Below are 17,380 nucleotides of genomic sequence, written 5' to 3'. Positions count from 1 at the left end.
TTTCGTTCTTCATATCCACTGAGACAAAAGCTGTCTTTTCCTATTGGGAAGTACTGGGTTAAAGGGAGAAAGTCACAGCAATTGCTAAATATTGATTTACATTCCACACAGAATGTCATGAAGTTTTTCCACAGCATCTATTATRATTTATTCAGGAATCTCTTTCTACACTCAAATGATTTTCTTGGTCTCCATTTTATTAATTATCAGCAAGCATCTAATATTATTCTCTGTAAGGTACTGTATTTACAGTTACAGTAAGAATCTTCATTTATCACATTTTAAATAACTGGCAGTTTTCCAAATACTGACATGATTAGAGAATCTTCACCTAGAATATTAAAGACAAAATAAGAACAGATGTAGCGCATCACCTCTGGTAGTTTTGCTTGAAAGCTTGTTTCAGGACCTTGTGTGGCATCATCGTCCTCTCTAGTTGTTCTGAATCAGTTGTGCAGTCAGCTGCACGTCACCTTGCAAACTGGGGGAAATGACCACAGAGGAAGTCATGAACAATTACCAGTAGGGAAAAAGTAAGTTAAAATTAGTCCTTGTTTGTGATTACAGTAGCATGTTTGCCAAATATGATGTATTTTTTATGAAAGGGGTGCAAGGACAGCAATTTTCTTTCTATATACGCTGTCCTTTTCTCTGTATATTCTTCTTCATAAATGATCAACACTAATCTGATCATTATGATGATGCCTCCGTAGCACCTCAGTTCTTTCCAAGTGATGGAAACACACTACACTGCATACCCAAAGCTTCCTCTCCATGTTCCAGGCCCGAGACCATGTTTCCTGCTGTCATCCTTGCAGACAGTGTCATGAGCAGGAATTTGTCACAAGAAAAGCATGAAATACCATGACAGATTTACTACACATAGGGGGGTCATTGTGGGAGTGTACATCCTGGAGTCTCAGTGGAACCTGTTAGGTAGAGAGCTTTTCTATGAATTTGTCCCTCCCTGCATTTCTTTATCTTATCAGCATGTGTTTATACGTTTGTCTTCAAAAGGATGGGAGAATCCAATTTTACCCACTTCACCCAACACAGCAACCTCAATGCACTGAAAATATTCCTTTTCTCTTTTTGTCCTATAAATAAATTGAAAAATACTTGAAAATATGTTTTAAATGAAATTAACAGAGCAAATTCCAAACTGCTAGACTGATTAAGCCAGCATTCTTAGCCCTCATAGTTATTACCCAAAGCAATTTCTTTTTCCTCTCTTACCTTTTTGGAGCAATCGGTATTTAAAAGATTTTTTTCGCATTAAAAGCAATATTTACATCACTAGAACAAAATGTAGTTTATGGAACAGTGATAGAGCATTAACACATTTCTTCCTTTCATTTTTACCTAGCTGGTGCATTCATTATGTATAAAGATGTATTTTGCTTGTTTAATTCAGTTGCGTCGGGGAAAAAAAGGAAACAGTGTTTASTTTGTGTGGAATTTACTGTACCTAAATTCCAAAAAACAATAGTAATATCTTGCATATATTTCACTTTTGAATTTATATTAACTACAATTTTGTGCTCAAAACTGAATCTTCCATATCAATATTGAGGATAACAAAGGTAACTGTATTTATCAACCCTAGCGTTCGCTGTTGTGAATCATTATAAGTAATTACTGCAGGATACTACAAATTGTTAATTTATTGTTATTCCAAAGGTGACAAAATTAAGTGCATTTTGCCAATTTTTGCTTGTGAGCTTTCCACTGATGAGTATAATGGACATCCCTGCAAAAAGAAAGCCTGAAATGTTTTGGTGTCCATAGTACCTGTACTGTGATGGTCATGAATACTGTGTTGGCAAAGCTCTGCTTTGCCTGCACATGCTCAGGGTAAGTTTTTGTCAGATGAGCTAGCTATGGATCCCCAAGCTTAAGAACTAAAGAAGCGGGTGCTGCAGCTGAGCAGCAATGCTTCTAGGACCCGGTACCTCTTGGTCTGCTTGGATGCACCATCAGAGGAACCACCCTGAGGAGTCTGCTGCTGGGCAGCTGAGAAAAAAAGCCTGTTAACACCCAGTTCTCTTAAATTGAATTACATTTCATATTGAGGATGAGGAAGGCCATGTATTTTCCACTTACTAAAAGAWACTTTGTCTACGTGGCATATCTGATTTTATTATCAAAGGTGATGAGATCCTGCCTTGTCTCATTTAATTTCTTCTTATTTGTGACCAAGAATTTGGGCAATCAATTTCTGTCAAGTTAGATCACATCTAAAATATATCACCTGGGATATTATCTGATATATACCACCTGTGAGGTAATTAYTTCAGTGTTGCTTCTTGGGATTTGCTTTGCTTGTTTGAATTCTCAGGGGAAGAACCATCACTCCAAAGTTCATGGAAAATGAACATGCTGGATGCAAGCACTTTTAAAGGTTGGCTTTCAAAATTTCACTTTAATTTTTGTGACTTACAGTTCTAGCTCATAACAAGATCATGGTACTTTATGTAGTTTGCAAGACTGATTTCTGATTTTGAGGGCTCTAGAGGGAGAAAAAAGGTCTATAAAATGAAAATTGCATGTTTATTGAGCATTATACGTGTGTAAATGGACAAGACTTAGTTACCATTTAGCCGATTCCTGGTTAGGAACTACAGTGCTGCATCAGTCTTCCTGGTGAGTTTATAGGCATGTATCATTCTCCAAAGTATGGGATCGTTTACTTATTTGGTCATGCAACATAGGGTAATAGAATCACTTTTTCTTTGTGGTTTAGCCAAATAGCTCTTTAACTTTTTTAGCGGTGAACAAGGTTTGAAAATCTTTTACCAAGACTTTATTTACATAATAAAATATAGACAGGCTTCTGGAGGGAAGATGATCATATAAACTGATTATGATCCATATGGTGCCGCACATAACGTTTGCGGGGTTTTGGTTAAAGAACCTGATCCTAGCAGTCTAATGTTTGCATATGTCATAAAGACTTGGAAATGATTTGTGTGTGTGTGTATCTTTTTTTAAGAAAGGAAATGGTAAATAAGTATCATATTATGCTGTTCCAGGAGATTTTTCATAGTGGCATTAATTAACAGGGAAACATCTGGTATAGACTTGAATACTTTCCCTTTTGCTGCATCACCACCTTTAAGTTTTGCATCTTTGGGGGAGTTCCATTTTTTAATTTTTTTTATAGAAACAGATGTGTTGTTTCTGTGAAATGCTGTCTTAGGCAGTAAAGTAACTTTGCGCTATGGATATATAGGGATTTTATTTGGTGAGTGCTCTGCTTTTTCTATATATAACACATGTTTATGTATTTAAGTGTTTAATATGCAGAATACTAGCTGCCATTTGAACATCTTCTTGGACTATCTGGGAGAAATGTGTACAGACCTACACATTATTTATGAAAGCTGGCCAAATAGAAATTGCAAGCTTTAGGTACTCCTGACATCTCAGGTATTTGCACAGCATTTATTCTTTCAGTACTAAATTTCCTTCATTCACTAGATATGTTCTGGTATTACAGGAACTGCCCCAGCCAAAGTAATAGATGTGGAAATGACATCATTCTACCTTTGCGAGTGACTGTCTGACTCGGGCATGTAATTTCCAGAGTTGCATGGCAACCTGATAGCCATCTAATGTTCAGCTTTCCCAGTAGGTGTCTAACAAATTGAATTTTGGTGGCTTCCAGCAAGGGCGCAACACCATTTAAAAAATATAAAGACATTCAACTTTTATTTCTATTTAACTCCCACAAGAAGAAACTAGTTCTTTAGAAGTGCCTAGACCTTGCCATTTGTTTTCTGTGCAGAAGTCCATGTAATAAGGCTGTACAGGGAAGAACACCAGCAGGGAGAATTTTCTTTACATGTTTTCAGACAAATTTGAGAGTTGGATTTACCCTGGTAGATCAAGGCTCAAGCCCGATTCCCTCCTCAGTGGTTTCTTCAGAAGGCACTAAACATTCACCTGTATTCCCACTCTGAATTGCTGGAACTATTATCATCTTGTGCACTTTGCCTTTAGTCCGAATTTTCAGGAGTCTCTCAGCGAGGGGCAGCCCTTAGTAGGTCCATCAATGGAGATACCCATCTGAAAAAGGACAAAGGAGGAGGAAAGGCACTTGGAAATGTGGTTTCTCACTTCATTAGCTTTGCTGACTGGTGGAAGTGAAGTGGAAAAGAGTATGATCTATCTTTGTTCAGATCTCTGTGTGTTTTGTCACTTATGAAGATGTGCTGTGTAAAGGAAAAATCTTCCTTGAGAACTCTCAGAAGAGAAATACTAATATTCTTCTTTTCTCGTTATTCTTGTAGTAGAGAATAATTTTCTTCCTCCCTCAGGTTGGAGTCAGGTAAAATCAAGTCAGTGTACTGGCTTAAGGTTTTTACTATTTTGTATCGTGCAATCTCTTATTTAAGAATTCAGTAAAAATCCTTTCACCTCATTAGCAGCTGCTTCTCAGGTACTTCCACTCCCAACATCTACCCCCTCTCTAGTATAATAATTATCTCCAGATCTACTGGAACAGTTACTGGCATATTAGCAAGTGGGAAAAGTGGCATTTGATTCCAACAGCTCCACACAGACTTTGTAAATGTTTCAGTTTTTCAGRAAAAAAACACACTCCTATTCAGAAATATTACATGTTTTTATAAGTAGTTCAATTTTGATTCCACAAATACATGCAATGGTTAAGGGAGAGTGTTTGCAACAAAGCAGAAAAATATTCAGCAAAAATTTTTCTGCTTACAGATATTTAAAACACAAATGTTTATTTGTATTCCCCATGCTTGCACTCCTTCAGGAAGCAATTTTCTTAAATCTTAACCCTGGTGAGACTCGGTGGAAAAGAAAGGCAAGTTAGCGAAATGTTTATGTGCTTATGCTACAAGTAAACGCATGTTCAGAATAGGTGCAAATGTTCCTGAAGGACTGAGGAAGCTTGAGATATCTGTGAACAGGGCATTAGCGTATGATCCAAACTCTACGGTCAGCAGAAGGCTCTTCTTTGCCTTTACCAGAAGAGAGTACAGGCCCCTCTATACCTACCCGTAGCCCCATAACTAATTCAAGCAAGTCTGGTAGGTTTTGATCGATGGCACAACCTTGAAATAAACCTGTGACAGATGACTTGTAAAAGAACAGCCTGCAACTCATTCTCTGTAATGTTCTTTTTTTGTGTGTGTGTGCCTGATGTCTTTGCTATTCAAAGTCTATAAAAATTATGGATGTTTTAATGTTATTTAAACACACTAGTCTTAATCTGCTGTCACTGCAAAAAATGAATGTACTCATTAGCAAGCGCTAAAACCTTTTTACAACCCTAGTATTTAATTTTATCCTCAACAATACCTTTCCAATATGTGTCATGTGCTGATAGAAGCAAGAGTGGTGGGGACATTCCTCCTGGGACTAAAGTGCTCCAGACAGAATATTGGTCGTCTTTGCGAGTAATAAAGACAAAGGAACACAATGTCTAATCAAGCATTTACTTGCAATTTCTAATAGATTTTCAATTTAATTAAAAACCCTTTCATGAGCTTTTCTCTTTTGATGGGAGATAAATATAGATATCCATGATAATACAGCCTTAAAAGTATTGCAGACCAACTCTACTATACCTCCAGTGCATTGGAAAAATGTTCCAGCACTGGGGAGGTTAATTCTCTAATAATTCAGAGAGAAAGTGTGGTGCTCTTATATTGAAATCACTCAATCCTCAGCACTTCAGGAACGTTACTCGTTGGAACACATAAACAGTTTTAGCTTATCTGCTTTAATTTTACAGTATATAGACTTGGGTTCAAGTAAGGACCTGCTTCCTAGAGCAGCGCATTTCTCTGATGTATAGCACATAATGGTTAGCCTTGTCGTTATCTCTGAGCTGCATCGCGGAGGTGATGACCTGCTCAAGGCAAGGATTCAAAGAGACTGGTTTTTGAGTGCTGAGACAGACCTTGTTACAGTATGGAGACGCTTGCAGAGCTCTATTGACCAGRGCTGGAAGTAATTGCAGCCATTAGCAGCAGGAAAGGAGATGGCACACAAATAAACTGTAAGCATCCTACTGTGGCTCAAACTCAGACAAAAATCCCTGTGCCTTCAGTAGGAATATGAGGTGCAGAATGATTGGAGACTTGCATCCCCCCAAAAGATTTGCAGCTGTGAAAAAATCAAATATGACATATATCCATACAATTAATTGCAGAACAGGCTTTTGCTCTTAGTTAAGCAATCCTAAAATCAAACCACCAGTATTTGGTGTCATTGTTAATACATTTGCATTCATTTAGTTATTGTACTATACATGACRCTTTCAAATTTCGGAGTCACTTTTTTCCCCCACTTTTATTTAAAATTGCACTTCTCCTGCATAGATTGGAGCATAAGTGTTTCAATTCAGATTGGGAAGAATATGCTTAGGAATATCTGTCTATCTATAGATATATAAATAGATAAATATAAATGTGTAAATAAATGCAAACAATGTATAGTAATTAATTTATAAATTGTTTACTTTTATTATTTCTATATTATCTATATTAAAATTACTAATATGATAAATATAATTACATTATATGATTGCATATTAGTAGGTTTAAAATATTATTTTACTATTTATTAAACACACATAATGATAAATTACATAAACATAYAAATATATGTATTAGATATAAATATACAGATGGATCCAGTTACCAGTGGGTGAATGTAGATTCAGAGGTGTTTCTCAGGTCTAATGGATATGTAATAATCTTGAAATAGCTATATTTTCCCAAAAGACTATCTCTCTTTCTTGATAAAGAGCATGAGAGAAAGAGGAAGAGAAAGAAAGAAAGAGAGAAAGGGGAACCTTTTTTTTTCTTTCACACAAGCAAATACTATATTGAAATAGAATTGTAGGTTTACCATAAACTAATGAAATCAACAATGAAAACAGAATAATGATCTCTCTTGACTGCCTTTTAAACTCATTTTGTTCTTACAGAGGTTTTCTTTTAATTCTTGAATAAATCTGAATAAAGGATTTAAGTAATGCTAACTCTTCYGGATTTTAGCAGATTGTCATTCTGTTTAGATTTTATATGTACTTTTTAGTTAAATTAGAATTGAGATTGCTGGATCAGTAGATTACAAGAAATTTACATTCTTAAGCTTCTTGAATCTGTAGATGTATATGTAATTCATAAAGGGAAAAATAAAATAAGGAAAAGGAAATAATTTACCTCATAATGTGCCTAATAATGTCAATTTTATACCGAGTGCAATTGGCCAGAAGAGGTGATATAAAGTATGAATGCTTTTATTACTTTTAARGCACTAATACAATAAACCCCATGCTTTTTTAAAGGAATATCTTAACATACTCAAAATAATGAGAAAAAATTTTGAAGAACTCCTAACGTTGGGGAATAGAGTAAAAAAAAAAACTGAGTAAGGCCAAAACCTTTGCTAAATCTAGGCAAATGTAAGGAGTATAACATTCTCCATTTGAAGGATTTCATTGTCTGCTCTGTGTATTCTTAAATAACAATGTAGTATAGGCCTTAAGAACAAATAAAATTACCCTAATTATTGGCAGCAAGTAGAAGACTAATATGGAGAATGCTAATATCTGGAGTGTTGAAATAATTAAGGCATGATAACAGAACCTACTGGTGCAGTGGAAAGGGAAGGGTTTGAAGAGGTCTCTGTGCTTAGAGGCTGTGTTCAAGAAGGAGATGAACTAGCATGATGGAGTCAGGAGAGCACCCGTACAAGTCCATGTAACCTGACAGCCTGCACCCAAGGGTGCTGAGAGAGCTGGCTGTTGTCATTGTTGCTCTCCATCTTCTTTGAAAGGTCTGGAGATTGGGGAGGTCCCTGATGACTGCAGGAAGGCAAATACTGCACCCACCTTCAGAAACAGTCAAAAGAATGATCTGGGGAACTACAGGGCAGTCTGCCCCGCTTTGGTCCCTGAGAAAATCATGGAGCAAGTCATCTTGGAGCATGTTTCTGGGCACATGAAGGAGAAGGTGACTGGGAACAGTCAGCATGGCTTTACAAATAGTGAATTGTGCTGGGCTAACCTGATTGCCTTCTACGATAAAATGACTCAATCTGGGAATGAGGGCAGAGCAGTGGATGCCAACTTGAGCAAGGCTTTCAACACTGCTCCTACAGTATTCTTGTATCCAGGTTAGGACATTACAGTCTGGATGGGTGGACAACTAGATGGGTAAAAAGCTGGCTGAGTGGTTGGCTCAGAGGGTCATGGTTGAGGAGTCATACGCTACCTGAGAACAGTAACAAGGGGAGTACCACAGGGACCTGTTGCGTTTAACAACTCTATCAGTGACCTGGAGGAGGCAACAAAGTGCTTTGCTGTCAAGTCTGCGTTTGACACCAAACTGGGGGGACCCACCAATAAGCTCGAGAGCAGGGCTGCCATTCAGATGGTCCTAGACAGGCTGGAGGAATGGGACAACAGGAACCTTATAAAATTCAACAACAACAAATGCAAAGCCCTGCACCTGGGAAGGAAGAGTTCCTTGCAACAATACAGGCTAGGGAGCAGCTCTGCTGAAATGGGCCTGGAGTCCTGCCAGACAGCAAGCTCACATGAGCCGAATGTGTGTCCCATCAGCCAAGAAGGCAACAGCATCCTGGGCTGTGCAAACAGGAGGAGAGTGAGTAGATTGAGAGAAGTGATTATTATCCCCTTCCACTCAGCACTTTTGAGAGCCCACAGTTAGATTCTGCAATTCCAAGTAAGAAACAAAGTGGTCTAAGGAATGTGAACAGAGGAATTTCCCATGAAGAAGTTGTAGAAAAAGAATTGAACCAATGATGCATCTAGAAATAGCAGGGGGCAGAATTTTCTTGTGTAATACTTTACTGCATTTGTGGCCAAAAGGCAGTTTGGGTAGAAAAGCTGATAAAAGGAAGATGAAAAAATCAAACGACTAGTTGTGCTGCTGTTGTCTCAGAAACCCTGTCTAATCTGTGTGAGGACAAATAGAATTCAGGGTACAGCCTGTGAGTTCCTTTTGATGTGATTCCTGATGTTATTATTTTTAATTGCTTCTAAAATGGGTGTGCTTAATTCAGCTGTAATTTTCAAGCAAAGACACTCTCTGTGGGTAGAAGCCAGTGTATTAGTCACCCCAAAAGGCTTAAGAAAAAGCCTTCAAAATTTTGTACAGTATGCTTTTTACTTCAGTAGTGTTATTATTATAATGACACACTTAAAAACAATCAGAGTGATTTTTAAGAAGGCTGTGGAGCTCTGAGCGCAAAAGAATGGCTGGGGTGAGTCTGCTCCCAAAGGGAAGGGAAACTGGTCCATATTGGAGGGGATTTGCTAGGAACAGCAAAGCTGTATTTGAGGTAGGAATGGAAAAATATTATGTAGATGCACTTTTATAAGAGCTTTCTGAAAGTGGGATGGTGAGAAGTTGTTTAAAAGATGAGAATATCTCTTTGCCTTTGGGATAGCCAATAGCCATATATTAAACATCTCTAATTGCATTTTTCATATGCTTTTCTTTGACAAAGTGCTTAGGGAAAAGAAAAAGAAGTAGGATTTGGGGTATCTCTGTTTGGCTGTCTATAATCAGAAGCCATGAGGCTGCAGATAGCCTGGCAACGAACTGAGCTAATATTTCCTGTCAAGAGAGAGAACATATTGCAAGGGCAGCCAAATTTATGGCTCCTAAGTAGTCTCAATGCATCACCTTTCACATTCCTTGAGGTAAGGAGCAATATATGGACAGTTATATTTAATTGGATGTATAACAGTGCAAGAAGTACATGGCTTTTCTGTATAGATTTAAACTGGTCTATTACTTTCTTCAGGGTTTTTTTTAAATGTTTGTTTTCTACTCTAGGTTTCATGACTGATCTACCTGGCCTTGTGTTAAGTGAGGGGTTGGGCTAGATGATGTCCAGAGGTCTCTTTCTGCCTAAATTATTCTATGATTCTATGATTTCTGTGAATTTTGGTGGTCACTCAGGTTTCAAAATCCCAGCAATTCTGCTTTATTGAATTCATAGTCAGGTTGTGACTGGCTGGAACAACATGGAACAACTTTCTTTGGAGCTAGGACAATGTGAACAAGTTGTGAATGTACACTAGGTTGTTGTGCAATTCAAAAAATAAGATTGCAATGGATAGTATGTGTCGCATAGCTACAAACATGCTGGGAAAATTATCTAAATCAAAATGGCTGACTCAGAGTAAACATACAGTCATACTGGAGTAAATCAAATTATACCTCATATTTAAATAGCTATGTTTAAATAAATTGATGTATTAGGAACAGTTCTGAAGTCAATGAATTGTGGTGATTCCATTTTGCAGAAGCAACCATGTCGTTGTTTACCCTGCCTGACCCTTTTGCAACTTTCCTCTTCTCATCTTTGATGGCACCTCATTGATCAATTTTTAAAGAGACAAAGTAGGTTGATGGGAAGGGGAGGAATTGGAATAGGCCAAGTGAGCTAGGAAAGAGAGTAGAAAAGTCAAGGAAGAGCCTRGGATTCAGGAGATAAGAGTTCAGTTTTTGGCTTGGCTGTGGATTATCTGAGGAACCTTAGGGAAGTCTCTTAGGTATCAGTTCCCTGTGACACGGTTGTACTGCATTACCTCAAAGAAATGTCGTGAAGATAAATACATTTGTGATTATGAAGTACTGAGGTCCTACATTAATGCAGGTGTCAAATAGCTAGATAGGTAGGAAAAATGGCCACTGTTTAAAAAAAAAAAAAAATGATGGTAATTGTTTAAAGAATAAGAATATGCATACTCCTATTTCACCTACAAGAACAAAATTATTTTTACAGCCACCAGCAACTGCGTTGTTCTAACCAACTTTGAGGTTTTTTGCCATCCTAATGTAGTAATACTTTTGCACTATTTTAAAATCTCTTCTGCCTTTCACGAGACTCTCTCTGCACTGGACAGTCTGTTTCAAAGTAGTATCTCCCAAGCTCTCATTCCTCTACATTTGACCTGAGAGGAAAATCTCTTCAGGAAATATGTAATTTGTTCTTTACAGGTTGAGAGGGTGGCAGAAATTGTTTGCCTGATGGACAGTTACATTTTACTGGGAATGTAAAACTGACCATCAGTAAAAATGAATTTTGCAAATTATTTTAACTGCTATTGCATATTTTATACTTTTTTTTTCTGGTTTAATTTTCTATAAGTTGTGTATGTCTGTGAGGACTGCTTAGGTTCTCTTCCCATAATTTTTTTACAGTGTTCTCACAATTTGTCTCTTTTAATGTTAATAGCATACCTATTAAATCAGTCCCTTGGCAAAGTGTTGATGATGATTGTTTGCTCTTACAAAATTATTAATAGGTAGCACTTAGAATACATCCTCCCCATTTTAAGTCTATTGTGGTAAGGTCACATTAATCTCTCATTTTCTGCCTGCAATTTTGTAGGTGCAGTTAATGGTGAAGAAAAATTTGCAGAAACATAATCAGTGAAAGATGCAAAGCACAGAATTTGGGAATCTACCTGCAAATCTCAAGGAGTTAGATATGTAATTTTTTTTCCTTTGTGTTCCTTAGTGATTATGCCCATTAAATTGCAGATGCCAATACAGAGGCTATTAAAAAACTTGGTTCAAAGTACCAGTAAATCTACTGGTGTTTAATCCTGATGCTTGAAGGGCCCTGAATCCCATGACATCAAGTTGGACTTAATATATTTAATAATTTAGATAACAGGAAAGGCGATTTTCCATATTTCCAGTCTTTTGTATGTGTCATGATTTGTGGTTAAAGAACCCCTAGAGTCTCCCAGGGCTCCTTGAAACACCTTAAACTTTGTTGACATGTCTGGTAAATATTCCCAGCTCAGTGACAGCTAGTATAACCCACTATAGAAAAAGAGGGATAATGGGTTCCAAACCTACCAGGTTTGTTAAGAAACACCCAGTGCCCCCTCTTAGGAAAAGTATGTGCTGTGGTTCATTTTGGCAGGAAGAAAGGAAAACTGAGAAAGTCTAGAAAATAAATCATTTTTTTTCCTTCAGTGCCTTCATATTTACATTATTTATGTAAGGCTAACAGGTATCACGTACATCTTTTTGATTTTTTTTTTTAAGGTAATTTAAGCAGCAGTCATTGCTAGCTTATGAAACACTGCATATCAAATAAGATTTTATAATATACTTTCCAAAACAGAGCGAGGATTTCTATTCTTTTTGATAAGGCAAATGTGTGTTTGAAAAGAAACATTGCATAGTGACACATGAAATATCTGAACATTATTTCAACACCATTTCCTGGTGCAGACATGACATCTGATTGAAAAGAAGAAAAAGAAGATAGGCTGTTGTATCCTGGACTCACTTTGAAAAACTGAGGCCACACTCTACTGTTACTTCCGTGTTTTTGCAAACAGTTTCATGTTAGTACAATAATCTAACCTCTCTCTTGCTTTTTTTTTCTTCTCTCAAATATGAGGTGGCCCTTGGTTATTTAGGAGCCAAATGTCTTTTCTGACCATAATGTCTATAAAAAGTTGAAGGTGGCTGTTCGTTCCACAGGGCAAGGCCTGTGATGCTCGTCATTGATGAGGATGCTGTTAAAAGAAAGTTACAGAAAAAAGGGAATCCAAGAGATCTGGGAGATGATAGGAGTGACATACAATGTTTGTTTCCCCCTCAAATTGTAATTAACGATTATACTTAAAAAAAAAAAAAAAAAAAAAGTAGTTGTCTGTACTGCTATCACAGTCTGCAGCCCAGCCATACAAAAAAGTAATCTCTGCCCTAAGGAGACTAGATATTGTTTTATTAGTTTAAATGAAATGCTCATGATCAAATGGATGATTGGAAGTTGGTAGCCTCTAGCAAACAGAGGCTCTATCAAATAATGTGGTTTATTTATTAGAGATCCAGCCCTTCCTAATTTGTATATCTTCATGAGTGATAAAGGAAAGCCTTAATCCACTCTCTTGTTACTGTTCTTTCTCTGGTGTAGGGGATAATAATTTTGACAATAACTATCTTGTGCACAAGGGTATTATGAAATTTATTCTCTTAAGAGCTATTTCTTAGTTCACATCTGTGAAATTAGATTAGAAATATCTCTGTGGAAACTGGAGTAGTTATGCCTATCCAAAACTACCTTGATGAATTAGGAAATGATTGCGTAAGGTATCTGACGCGCAAAAAAGTGCTAATTATTACTGTGTTAATGTATGTAAAGACATAACTTTCCTTTTTTTCCTAACTGAAAAAACTGTAGTGAAATTTTAAGGTATAAGTGTGGAGTTGGCACTTCTTCTGTATTTTTAATAAGTGGAAAATGTCATCCTATAGTAAGTAAGACAGAACCCCCCCACACACAAGATTTTAAATGTAAATAAACCACATAAACTCATACTGAAGCATGTGAACTGATAGCTGCTGTCCTGCCTTGAAGTCAACCCATTTCATATCACACATCCAGTATGTAAGGATAAGTAATGTACATCCCAGAATGATGAGTGAGGATGAAAGAAACCTGATTTATCTGCCCCATTAAAGTCCTATATCCCTTCATTCTTCCTTCACTTCTTTGTGAGTGTTTCTCCATCTGTAAACCACCGTAATGACACTTCTATCCTTTGCCAAAACAATAAAAAATTCAGACCTTTGGATGAAACCCTCATAAGAGTGAGCTGTTATTGTACTGGTGATATATTATCATTCAGTTAACAGCAGAACTCAAAAAAGCGCTGAATCTAATAGTCAACTTCATTTCAAGAGGCAGATGTCCCAGTGCAGCCTTGAGAACATCACTACTCAGAAATGCCATTCTTTAAGATACTGCTCAGGTTCACCATGTTTCTAGTTGGCCAAAAATGTAGAAATCTTTGATTATTGTGCTATTATTAACTGAAGTTTAAGGACTATGAGGGTCCAGTTGAAAAAAGGTATATAATTATCTTGCTGGAAGACTGCCTTAATTAAATTCTCCCAACTGAGACCTGTCCCATTTTTTAAATGAAGCATACACTATAATCAGTTACATTAACATTCAATTTGTTTCTCTGCAGATGACCATGAAAGTGAGTGCATTTCAGTTAAGCTGTGCTTCACGTGAAACAGTTCTTCCTGAAACCAGTAAAGCCATCACTTCTCCACTCTCCCAGACCTATTTAGATGTAGATTGATAAAGCCAATAAGAAAACAAGCTATTGACTATCTTGAGCGTTATAGATGTTTGTCAGCACCCAGTAGCAGAATACCAGAGTATACATAAATAAAACAGTAGCTTTAGTGAATCATACTTAATGACATATTACCTTTTACTCATTTGATGAAAGCCTGTACAGAAAGAGGGACTTAAGTCACTCTGAAACTTTACAAACTGAGGATCTGTGTGAGGAGCAGAGCTTCTGTATTGAGGAATCAAGAACTATAAATCAGCATCTCTGCTGTAAGGCCTGACAGTTATACCCGGGCTGCTAGCTATACTCTCTAGTTTGTTTGTACATGTGACTATAATTTTTAACGTGGAAAGGAAGATCAAGTCAAGGTAGTTAAGATCAAGACACATGCAGCTCTACAAGTATGTATTTCTGCATTGAATTTTGGGTATATCTACAGTCTCCGAGTAGCATTCGAAAGTCACAGTACCTAGAAGTAATAAGCGGTCAATGAAGTAAGCGAAGAGATAATTCCATATATTTCTTGGTGGTATTGCTACCAGGCAGGGTTGCAGCTCGAAACTTCCAGGATAGCTCCAAAAAGAGCATTTCTCAGAAATCAGTCTGAGGATATGCTAAACTGTTGTGAATACCATTCTGAGGGTCAATGCTGCAAATTCTCAGCCCCATGTTATCTGGAAAAAGCCATTCTTCCCAGCGCTACAACCAGAGATTACAAACAGAAAAATTTTTCAGAACAGACAACGCTCTCAATAATAAGAAACAGTCCACTTCTATGATCACTTGTATATCTTAGAGCTTAATTTTGCTTGTTCATGGTCTAAGGTAACACTTAGAATCCTAATATTTCAGGTAATGAATTAGAAATGAGCCCAAGCACTTCAGGCTGATGTTTTTAAGGCAGGTCTTTGACATCCCATTTTACCGGTACTCCTGAGCATAATACTTCCCACTACAGACAGAGATTAGGGTTTTGGAGGAGGAACATCTCCAGATACATTTCGGTTAATTATTCTGCTACACAGTCCTTACGTGACTAAGCAAATTCTTTCATCTTTGTGGTTCATTGTCCCATTGACAAGATGGAAATGAGAATTACTCACAGTCCTTAAATTGTAAGCACCTAAAATAACACAATAGGCTTCGCAGGCTTGTCATATACTCAGTGGAGAGAAGGAGAGGTATTTTTGTAAACAATTCGGAGTACCTCTTTGATCTGAATTGCCCTCTGTATACTGAAGTTTGGGAATAAATTAACGATTGTTAAAGTAGTTCAGTGATTCAGGTCCTGGAAGTAGCTAAATGTTATGCAGAAATACCTTGTAGTGTTAACAATGATAGGTCTTTCAGGACTTAAGAGTGGGTTACTTGATAATTTTGGAAATTTAGCTAGAGGAGAAGAGCTGGTAGATATGCCATTTTGTGAAGTTAGCTAAGAATTCTTGGAAACCCAGTAAAGGAATGGAAAATCGAGTTCATATTTAGTATTTCTTAAGTAGTAGGAAACGGCCTTAGTTCCAAATTATCCAAAAAAGCACACACTATCTGCTTTGAACTTCTATTGGTATAGTAAGAGCATATTTGCTTGAAATTACATTCATCTGAGACAAGTACATGGACTTCACCATTCACCAAATTACAAGATAGTAGTAGGTTTTAACCTATATTATGAATTCTTATGAAAGTCATAACTAGATTCAACAAAAAGAAGATTTTACCATTCTGGAAAACAGCCTGGCAATTATGTGGCTGTACATGGGGATATGCAGTATATATRGGGTGCTTTCAGCCTCCAGTGTCGGTCCAACTCCATGCTTGCTGTGGTTGGCATGATGCATCCATACAAAGCATTTGTGCTAAAAGGGTTTTGGATACATTTTGTCTAATTAAAATTAGAGCATGTTTGCCTAAAGGAAGTTTGTAATGCAGTGACTATTAAAGTGCAGTTCTTGTTCAATCATCAATCTTCATCCATTCTGAAGGACATCTTATAGATATAAATTATGAGGTCTACCAGGGGAAGGTTCATAGATAAATGGGTTCAGTCACTGGAATATAACTTCCTAGAGGTCTGACTGCTGAGTAGCAGTGAATTGTGGGGACTGAAGAAGCTTATAAAAGCCAGATCAACTCAATTGCTTCATATCTGAATAGACAGCCACATATGCAAAAGCCAAGGATATGGTGTCACCTGGCAGGTTCAACAGTCAGTCTGACAATTGCAATATACTTGCATATTGGTAATCTGATAAATTGAGTGCTGCTATAAAACTGATTGACTTTAAATCTTAAAAATTTTTTTCAATAGTTTTATAGAGCTACATCAAACAACACATTAAAAAATAAACTTTACATTAAACAAACATCTCTTCTACCTTGATATCATCCAGTGTCTGTATGGTGACAGCCCCCCTCCTTTGTGCTATCTCTTGCCTTAAATTCTGATGTAAGAAAGAATGCACTAGAACAATTTTATATTCTTGTGAAATGGTTGATCAATTTGCTTTGAAATGCACTAAATATATAATAAATGTGATCACAGACATTTTTACATAGAAGAATATTAGAGGTGTCACCTCTGCTAGTGACCATTATGTTCCATTGTTCCTAGCCTCATTTTAAAAGCTTGGGGAAAATATTTTTTATCTTTTTTTAACTGTGAGCCAGCTGCTTGCATAYATCTGTTCTGCTGTATGGATAATAGCTCTGAATGATGAAAGAAACAAGCCCCTTAATACATGACTGTTCTTTCCCCTACTCACAGAAAGAGGTTAAGATAGTTTCCTTGGATACTATCCAGCATATATCTCAGACAGTGTTTTTATTTTCTAGACTTTTTTATTTTTTATTTTTTTACGAGGAAGGGGGTGATATATCCTATTATTTGCTAAGAATAAGGGTGTATGCATTCTGAATTTCCAGCATCTACTTGTCTGATAGACTGAAGTGCAACTTCAGTTTCCCAAGGATGAAATATCTTCATATCCAGTAATTATCTCAGGATCTCACTAGACGGTTTTGCATTTTTTTCCCTAAAAATGGCTGGACTAAGTTAACCTGAACTGTAATGCTAAGGACAAAATTGAAATGTTTATATCATCAATTCTGTCATAATGTGTTTATCTAACATTTTTGCTGACACGAAAGTTTCTTCATAAATTAAGTGAATTTGTTTCTGTTTTYTTCAGAAGCTTGGGCAAATTATCATCTATTAGATATACTTGGTTTACAAATGGAGGCTGG

The sequence above is a fragment of the Apteryx rowi genome, unplaced genomic scaffold, assembly GCF_003343035.1.
Source record: "Apteryx rowi isolate R43461 unplaced genomic scaffold, aptRow1 scaffold_92, whole genome shotgun sequence".
In the NCBI taxonomy this organism is placed as follows: Eukaryota; Metazoa; Chordata; class Aves; order Apterygiformes; family Apterygidae; genus Apteryx; species Apteryx rowi.
The sequence above is the reverse complement of the archived record's forward strand: the minus strand, read 5'-3'. Positions refer to the sequence as shown.